Source organism: Sturnus vulgaris, chromosome 4 (genome assembly GCF_052056855.1).
Source record: "Sturnus vulgaris isolate bStuVul1 chromosome 4, bStuVul1.hap1, whole genome shotgun sequence".
Lineage (NCBI taxonomy): Eukaryota > Metazoa > Chordata > Aves > Passeriformes > Sturnidae > Sturnus > Sturnus vulgaris.
The window spans coordinates 12852401-12858592 of NC_142246.1; positions in this window are offsets into that span (position 1 = coordinate 12852401).

Below are 6192 nucleotides of genomic sequence, written 5' to 3' on the forward strand. Positions count from 1 at the left end.
ATGGATTTAGTAACAGAATACAATTATTAAAATGAAAGGATATTTTTGTATACACTCCCTGTTTTGAATAAAAAGATTTCTGCACATGTAATTTTGGCAATGAATCACATAACTGCACTATTGACCCATAAGCAAGACTCTCCTTAGGCCTGAGGTGCTTGTTTCTCTGTGCTTAACTATTATTTGAATTTATTGCAGAAGAAATATTTGGAAAGAGCAATTATCTGAAAATCATTATTTTAAAAGATCAACTACCATCATGACAACAGAAGATATTGAAAGTCTGTGAGCATTCTTCATACTCTGCTGAATGTATACAAGGAATAACTGACTAATATCTGATATATATTGTATGTTTTTCCTTCTGTTTTGCACTGGGATACATCTGTTGCAGAGTCATTAGTCTCCACAGTGACAGAGCTCTATTTGCTCCACCAAATAACAGTGAGGTCTAACCAAACTGGCATATGATTGCAGTGTCATTGCCACTGGGATATCATACCTGAGAAAACCCAACTTTGAGCATTACACACGATTTTTTTCCAAACACTGATTTTTCCTTGGGCTAGAAATGTTTGTAGGCACTTATGCTGTGTGTTAAATCTAATGTGCTAAGGATGCTCCTTAGGTTGAAGGATCAGCTGGCAGAACCTGGCTGGGCAGAGCCTGGCATTTAGCTGCTAGTTCTGCTTCTCACAACCCCTTCACAGTTTGCTTTTTTCCTGAGAAGCTGTTAGAAATACAAGCAGATGCAGTGAGGGAGAGTGGTGCTGCTCCCTGTGGTGATGTGGAAGGAGCCTCACAGCCCCAGGGCTGTCCTGCAGGTGAGCTGGTCCTTCCAGCACAGCAGCAGCTGCAGGAAGCAGAACTCTTCCAGCTTCAGCACCTCTGTGAACTTCTATGACATTTGCTCTTATGCTGCTTCTTCCTTTTCCTCTGATAACCCCCTAGCTATCGTCCAGCTGACAAAAGCATAGACTTTGAAGGGGGTTGTGGAAATGTTATTTGATGATTTATTGAATAAATACTATGCAAGGTTTTTGGGGTTTTGTTGTTTCATAATGCAAGAGAATTTGTTTTCTAAAGGTTTCTAAAGCTTGGGAAGAGGCAAGGGTGGGATTTTTGCTATAGAAAACCCACATATACAAATAAAGAGAACACAAAAAATTACAAAATAAAGCAACTATTGTGTTTCATAAATATGAAACACAAAATGTCGTAGAGCAGATTAAGCATTTATAATGTATCATCTCAATAAATGGTAAGATTTTTGTCCTTTAAGTAACTGTGAAGGGACTAAACCAAGCACTTCTGCCAGGCTGAGGGAGAGGGAGTGGATCTGTGACCTGCTGCCAGCAATGACACTGTGTAGGAGCTTGGTCAAACCCAACCAACTCTAAAGAGGGCAGGTCACAGGATGGTAGAGCTGTGCATGTAGGTCAGATAAAATATTACAGATAAATGCCCAGGGCAAATCTGGCCATTGTCCTAATTCCTACTGAGCACATTCTCAAAGCAGAAAGCAACTTGTAGGATGGTTTTAATTTCACTGTTCTTGGGTGGCAGCAGGAGTATCCTGCTTAGCTCCACAATAAATCTATAGGACCACAGACTGGGGAGATTGGTAACATCTGCTCTTTACTGAACAGGGACCCAGTCCTGCTAATTTTTAACCTTATGCCTTGTTGTAATTTGTATTGCTTATCAATAATTTTCTCACCACCAAAAACATTTATGTGAATATCCAGTGCTATGTAAATGTTTTTGAGTGAAATCCTGGCCTGTGATGACAGGGAAGGGTTAAATGCCAAGCATTGCCTACCTCAGATCCACCTGCAATATTTAAAGGTAAAACCTCTCCAAGAACTGTGATGAGTAGCTCCAGAGAGAATGGCTTTAATATTTGACTATTTTGGCATTTTTCTTTTGATTCTGAAATATGAGACATAAAGACAATGTGTTAACTGGAGCTGGAAAGAATTTTCTACTGCTCACCTAGAGAAGCTGTTCATGGTATAACTGATCAAAAATGGCCATCAAATAAGTCTCCATGATCTAATATTGTGTACAGAAGAAAGCATTGTCAATGTCTTTCATTTGAAAGATAAAAGAAATGTCTTTGCCTTCAAAATCTGATTTTTAAGTAGTATTGAATAACTTAATGACAGTGAAAGCATGTATGATGTGTTACAATTTTCTGTCACTTCTAAATTTAAACCAAAAATTATCTTAGAGTTGAGAACAGTTTTGAATTCCAGAGTGATCATCTCTTCAGCACCACCCACATCCCGAGTGCCAATGTCACCTACTCCCTTTGGACTCCAGCTCTTCAAGCTGGTACTTTGAAGTACAAAGCTGACCCCATCTAGTAAATAGTTTGAGACTATTTAGAAAACCTAATTATTAAGATTTTACAATTTTAAATAATCAGAGCCAGCTGTCCTGGTTCATAGCAAACACACAAGCTTGCCAGACATGCTGATTCTCCTCCTACTATTGCTGAATTGTTAGAATTTTTTCTGTCTTACTAACATTCATTTCTCATGCTTATTAGCCAAGGCTGTGAACAATGAGAAGAGGTTGAAACTTCTACCAAGTAACAGCTGTGCAAAATCTGAGTTAATAAAATGTAGCACAGCTTTTAAAAGAGCTAAAAAAATTGAGAACATGATCTCCCAATGGTTATCACTAAGCTTGTTTCAAATAATAATGCTTCAAATTTAATATGAAAGCTCCCTTGTGTGGAAACAACTTGAGGCTTGGGTTCTGGGTTTTTTCTGAAACAATGTGAGACTTATATGCTAATTTACTTAAATTTATTTTGAGGCATCAAAGGAAAACATCAAAACTCTTTTCATCCAACTAGAGAACGATTTGTGTTGGAGACCTTCAAGAAGCAGCATGTATCAAAATAGTGCTCAGGCTGGGCCAAGCTAAATATACTCTTCCAGAATCCAGTGATGCATTTTGTACACCAGAATCTCTCGGCCTTTGAGTGGGGAAGCCTCATTGCCACCCCTCCCTTATTTTCTCTGCTCTATTCCCACCTTCCTCAAATCTTATTTATTTTGGGATTTTTTTCAGTTATAAATTTCTTTTTTTTTTTTTTTTTTCTGTTAGGTAGTGCTGGGGTTTCCCCGGTTCTATTCTATTCTGGGTCAGGAAATAATATTCACTGCAACCTGTCTGAGGAATGATCCAGGAAAGCATCAGCTTGCATTCCACAATTTATCTGTACATCTCCAAAGAAGATGAAAGTGTGATCTAATGTCCAAGTATTGGCAATTCAGCTCCTTAGAGAAATTTCTTAGCTCTTATTAGCTATAGCTTTTATTTCTGGTGCCTAACCTAAATACCAAAGTTATCATAAATTTAAATATCTACTATAAAAATTCATTAATTCTAATTTGTACTAATGAATTCTACAGCTTTGGTTATGCATTTATGAACTTTTCTATTACCTTTAAATTAATATTTAATTTCTTATTGAATAGGTGTCATGTACTGAAAAATAAGTCATCTGTCTTTCTTGGCCATGTTTATTCTTAACTGATATTCCATTAGAAAACTTAATTTGTAATATTAGATTTTTTTTGTGATGACCACTGTTTTCCCTTTTGCCTTTTGTTTTCTTTGATTACTACTACAAAGCGAGCAGTGCTTTTACTGTTATATCAGTGATACCTCAGCTGCCTATCTACATGTTTTATACTAATTAAATCACCAGCAGCAATGCCTAAGCCACTTGGATGACTTCTCAGACACAGATTTTATCTGTCAGCAGCTGCCCAGTCTCAAACTCCTGAGTTTCTTCCACCTTCCTTGTGACTGCATTGCTCATGGCCTCTCTAAAGTCCATGAAAGAAGTTTAAAAGTGCAGCTGTACTTGTCTGCAAGAGAGCCATGGTTGCATAGTGCCACCCTTTGATCCCACTGAGAGGTGACCCCTCCTTTTTGCCTCTTGAGACTCTTTCACTTCTCAGCTGATGAAAATGCTGAAGATGTTTCTAAAGATGTGCTGGTACACCCAGAGGCAAAGCATAGCCCATGTCAGGGGAAGGTGGGAATAGAGCAGAGAAAATAAGGGAGGGGTGGCAATGGGGCCTCCCCACTGAAAGGCTGAGAGATTCTGGTGTACAAAATGCATCACTGGATTCTGGAAGAGTATATTTAGCTTGGCTCAGCCTGAGCACTATTCTGATACATGCTGCTTCTTGAGGGTCAGCAATACAAATTGTTCTCTAGTTGGATGAAAAGAGTTTTGATGTTTTCCTTTGATGCCTCAAAATAAATTTAAGCAAATTAGCTTGTAGGCTCTCCCTAGCTGCTTAGAAAAGTGGAAAATGAAAAATCTAAGGCTGGCCAAAAGGAGACAGCCTTGCTAGACAACTTTTCCAAACCTAAGATCCTGTAAACTTTAGCTAAGTTTGTTAATGCAAGTGTCTGAGCCCCAGTGTATCTGACCTGTCCAGTTCACAACTTGATATAGTATCCAAATGGTCCAATTTTGTGTATAAGTATTAAAGTTGCTGAACTTCTTTTATGAGATAAGATAAAAGTGTCTCTATACACACATGCATATGCATGGACAGTAAAGTTTAATTCAAAGAGATGAAATTACATGAAATTTGGATTGAAAGGATTAATTCTTGAATTCATCTTTGTAAATGCCAGCCTGTAGAGAAAATTGTATTTCTCACTTTTGTAATCGTTGGCATGTTTGTGTTTCCTAAGTAACTATTGTTTTTTGATTTTCAAGTGTGAACTGTAAAAATTTTTATATAAATGGGTGGAACAAGTCAGAAACAAAGGTGGAATAAATGTAGAGGTGAGCATTGCATTTAGCTTGACTGACTTTTTAAACTGAGAGGACCAAGAGAAAATGAAGCAAAAATCAATGTCTCTGCATGGCACCTTACACAGCAGCAGACAAATTACCTCCTACATCTGCAAGATCATGCTCTTAATGGATTGTGTTTCAAGGGTCTGACAGAGTTATATTTGGCTTTATACCTTTTGGGAATAATCTTAAGGCAACCAACAACTTCAGCAGTCTCATTCTTGGTACCCTACTTTGGTGTATGAGCCAGACTAAAAGTGTTCTCTTAAAAAAAACCCCCAACAAATCTTCAACCAACCAACCCATCCCCTGCTCTCAAACTCAGAATAAATGCCTCACATCAGTGCTTTTGCAGTCTCTGAATTTTGCTGGTATTTTCCTAGACTGAGAAAACAAGCCACTGGTTTACTGTCTAAAGGAGATAAAAATTTTCTGGGTTTCCCCAAGCTTAGAATTCCTGTACGTATACCATGTCTTTCTTGGGTACACGTGTGTAGTTGAAACCACTTGAGAAGATTCCTGTTGCCATCACTATACACTGTGTAAATGTCTCCTGAAAGTTTTCCTTATGTACTTTTTAAAAAAAATTCGGAATCCAGGTTTAAAAGAGTTTAACTGCGGTGAAGCTTTAGCGGGAACATCTCAAAAACCAGCTCAATTATCCATGGCCCATGTTTCTCTTAGGTCATGGCAAAAGCAAGGTTAATGCAGCTTAGCCTGCAAGGAAGAGGGCTCCAGTGACTCAGGTTGTGCATGATTGCTTACTGAGCTGTGATAACTTGATTAGGAGTCCAAGTACCAAGCACTCGCCACGAAATTCACCTTTCCATGGAGCTCATTTTCAAATAAAATCACTTGTAGAGAGAATTAAGTATGGACTCAAATCTTAATGTTTTAACTGCACAAATGTGTTAAGTGTTTACCTTAACAAACCTGCTTCAGTTTGGGCCTATGCATTTCAGGTTTTTAGATTTTATCTGAACTCTGTTTACTAGGGTTAGACTGGAAGGAAAAGTCCACAGGCATTTCCTAAGAATACTTTACTTGGATTTGTTTTTCCTGCTGTGTGAGGTGATCTGAGCTCCAATGGTTTATATGGTGATGTCTGTAAGGAAAAGCACATAAAAATAGTCAAATGAAAGAAAGCAAATTTCAAAGAGTTGGTTTTGGAGCGCTTTTTTTTTTAATTGTTTTTTTCTTTTTAAATTTTTAATTTTACTCTGAAGATGGAAATTATCACATATGGATTATTACTCACATCTTCCCCCACTAGAAAGAAGATCCTTGTGGAATAAAAATTGGCTTCAAAACTTGAAATATGAAATTCAATTTTTTATACATATTTCAGATTT